We start from the raw sequence: 4,219 nt of genomic DNA on the forward strand, positions 1-4,219 counted from the left end.
CATATTTTGATATTAATTGCGAGTTAAATGCCTACTCGATCTAGTTATTTAGGTTATGAATATGCTCATCAATATTCATGATATGGAACATGTCTTTATTTAATTATCATGATTACTTGATTGCTATGCATGATTGTTACTTGTAGTATGAATTCTAATTGAGCTTATTATGCATGATTGCTTGTTTTGATGTGATATATGCTTATTATAATTGTTCTTTAGTTCTATGTATGCATATATTTCTAACAATGTTTGTGAGACTTAAAAGGTACTATTATGCTTAGGGGTGTTCATTGGTTCGGTTTTCGGTTTTTCGGTTTATTCGGTTCGGTTTTTTCGATTTTGAAATTCTAAAAATTAAAACCAAAAACCAAACCGAAACCAAATTCAAATATCAAAACCAAAACCAAAACCGAACCGAAAACCAAATTTGAATTCGGTTCGGTTTCGGTTAGAGCCAAATTAACTTTCACATCGATTTTTTTTTCTTTTTTTCTTTTTTCTCACGATGTAAATAAACATTATATTATTAACTTTGTAAGTATCATACTAAAATAATATATATAATCGAACATATATACAAATTTTAGAAAATAAAATAAGCTTATATAATATCATAATACAATACATTTTATATCAAAAAATAAACAAAACCAATACCAATAGCAAAACTAAAACTTTCTCTGTTTTAGTCCTAGTGTATACTTTCTAATAATAAACTGTTGTAAAGCAGTGTATAAAATTTGATCGATTCAATGTGCACACACACATAAATTGAACTGAATAGCAAATCGACTTGAAATGATTACAGTTTCAAAAATGTGGAGTTAAAAGGAAAATTATGAAATTAAAGATTAAAATAGGATTTCAATCAAAGTAAACCGAATTTGACTTGAAGAGTTAAAATATCTATTCAAAATCGTTTCTCGTACATGTATACAATAATATAAATAACTTAAAATATTTATTTAATATTGTATAAATTGAATTCGGTTATATATTCGGTTTCCGGTTAACCAAATTAAAAAATTTCAAAACCGAAAACCAAACCGAAAAACCGAATTAAAATTCGGTTTCGGTTTTTCTCTATCCGAAAACCATTTTTCAAATTCGGTTTGGTTTTTTTCGATTTGGTTTCAATTCGATATTTGGTTTAAATGGTTTCAAACCAAATGGTGCACACCCCTAATTATGCTCATCACCAAAGCAAAGGAAAGTCCAAATATGTCACACTTTTGAGCCATTACAAGGATCTTTAGAGAAATCTAAAGGGTTCTATGAATCATGAATATCATGTGTTTGGAGATTCGGATAACGATGGATAGCTACTATTTAGAAGAGTTGTGTATGTGCATTAGTTGGTTTATGCTTTACCTCTTGGCTCTTAAAGGAACAAACACCAGTAGCTCTCTCTACTACCAAAGTCGAGTATATAGCAATTGAAAGATCATGTACTCAAGGCTTATGGATGAAACAAACGTTCCTCGATTAAGGTACCACTTCTTCCAAAACTCATATATATGTGCATCCTCTTGCTAAAACTGGACTAGTCAACCTAATAAGTGATTATTTGAATACCAATTTAGCTTTGATCATTACATGATAAGTGAAATATTAACATGGTCTATATGTTTAGGCTATACATATGTTCATCACTAAGTATACAAAGAGACATGCTCTTAGTTGAATAACTTGAAACTTAGTGTATGATTTTTCAGTGATAACTTATCATGTGGATGATGTTTCGACTTATCATATCTGCCTTATTGTTCACTATTGCTTGACATGTTATGCTTATGATATGTTCCATATGTATGCCATGCTTGTGTCCTTACATGCTTGTTGAAACTACTATGTTAGTATCTATAGTGTTGCATGATATGATTACGTATGCTGCTCTTACTTGTTTGCCATGCTATGTTATGCTTGTGTTTTAACATGCTTGTTTGAACATACTTTCTTTCATACATGCTCTAGCATCTAAGCTTATAAATATGATTTTTATACATGATTATTTGCTTGAAAATTAATCTCATGTATATTAGCTTTTACATGTTACTCTCACTTATGTTTCCACATTCTGCTATGTGCAATATGTTTACCATGCTATGCTATATGGTTCTACATGCTTGTTTAAACCTACTTGCTTCTATACATGCATGAGGTAGAACTAGTAGAGTAATGTTGGTACTTTATCATAATGATGCATGATTTACTAAGTCTTCTGCTCTCTAATGATATGTGGTGGATCATACGCACTTTTGATCTTACATGCTCTCTAATAATCACATATATTGGTCAAACTGATCGCTCCACTATCTTAGTTATGTATGATGCACAATAATTCTTATGCTTGCTATATATTATTTTATGTGTGCACTAACCCTTGATTGGAGGTTTATCTAGCTCATTGAGTTCATATGATTCCTTACTTGGTCTTATGACTATGTATGTTTCAAGGGGGAGCAATACGGTTCAAGGAGGAGCATTACTTTAGGGCGCGCTTAGTTCTAGGGGGAGCTAACCTTTTTGCTTCGACAAAAGGGGGAGAAAGTGTACGGTAAGTGACGTTAACACATGTGTTGTATTGTACGCTTAAGCACACTTACATAGGTTTGTCATCATTAAAAAGGGGGAGAATGTTGGTTAGTGATCCAATGATAATATTCAAATGTTAACCACTTTGTTTTGATGATGACACCAAGTCTTGTGTGCTTACAACAACGTATAGAATAGCACAAGTTCATAAGCCTACACTGTCTCTAGCAAACGACCAATACACAAAATTGTTAAGTCAAAAGAGTCATTTGAAGAACACTGAAGGAAGCACAGTTGGGTCCACGGTCGACCGTAGGTCTAACTGTGGATGTCCTGCACTTTGTTCTTCGAAACAAGGTACACGGTCGACTCCACGGTCAGTCGTGGGTCGACCGCAATTTCCTACTGTCCGATTTTTGATCGAAAAATGTTTGACGACTTCGGGGCATCTATAATTTACAAAACTTGTTTAAACATACTTAGAATAGTTGCCCCCTTCATATTCAAATGAGTTTTGGTCATTAAAGCAGTAATCTTGGTTAATCACACTTAATGACACCTTAATGACACTTTTAGGTTTTGATTAATGTTAAACATTCAAGTATGGTTAAAAGTTCTTTTTCAAAGTGTATTTTTATAAATCTAAATTAAACGTAATACAACTTAAAGATGGTCATTAAGTCCCAATTAAAGAGATGCTCTCCACTTGATTAACCATTAAGCACTAATCATGTTCTTAATAAGAGTTTAGTGTAAACTCCCAAAAGTCTTCATAAATACAAGTTAGTCTAATTAAGCTTGCCAGTAGCCAATAAGAGCACATACTTGCAAATCTAATATTGACAAAAGAGTTGAAGACTTGTGACTTGAAGTTTGGAATGTAATGGTTTATCTCTTTATTATTAATGCAACTAGTCAAAGCATTCCCAACTAGATTCAAACAAATCCAATTGACTTGTAACAAGCACTAATGTAGCAAGATACTTCCATCAAAGATGAAGACAAGAGTTTAAAGATTTGGGTAATGAAGTTTGGATGCTAGTGGTTTGTCAAGGGACAAAAATCTGCATTTTCCTTTATGGGAAATCAATGACACAAGATAAGGACATGTGACTTTCCTCTTTTACAAGCTCATGTCCACTTCAATGAATGCATCCAAAGTACAAGAAGAAGGTCAAGGACTTTCAGGTGTATTAAGCACCTTTTGAATGCTTTATATTGGTTAAAGAAGCCAAAATTTTAAAGAAAAAGGAGCTCCAACGGATATATTGAAAAGCTGCCCAGCAGGATATCGGACGAACCACGGTCGACCGTGGAGTAAGCCGCACAGGTTCTGGAAAATTTTTCTCTTGCTTATATAAACCATACCTTAGAGCAATTGAAGAACACCACTTTCCAACATTCTTTAAAAGTAATATCAACTGATTTCCAAGCCTCAAGCACATATAAATGGAGAGATTATAAGAGAGAAAGAGAAATTCTACTTACACTAAGTAGAATTACATTGTAAACTTCATGCTTATCATTTGTATCTTTAAGTTAACTTTGTAAGATACTTCCTTAGAGGGTCAAGGAAGTTAAATATTTCTTTTAATAGGAAGCATCATCTTACTTAGTGATTCAACTTCCTTAAAGGGATCTAGGAAGTTGATTAATTCCATTGGGAATTAATACTTGTCCA

This window comes from Rutidosis leptorrhynchoides, chromosome 11, assembly GCF_046630445.1.
Source record: "Rutidosis leptorrhynchoides isolate AG116_Rl617_1_P2 chromosome 11, CSIRO_AGI_Rlap_v1, whole genome shotgun sequence".
Lineage (NCBI taxonomy): Eukaryota > Viridiplantae > Streptophyta > Magnoliopsida > Asterales > Asteraceae > Rutidosis > Rutidosis leptorrhynchoides.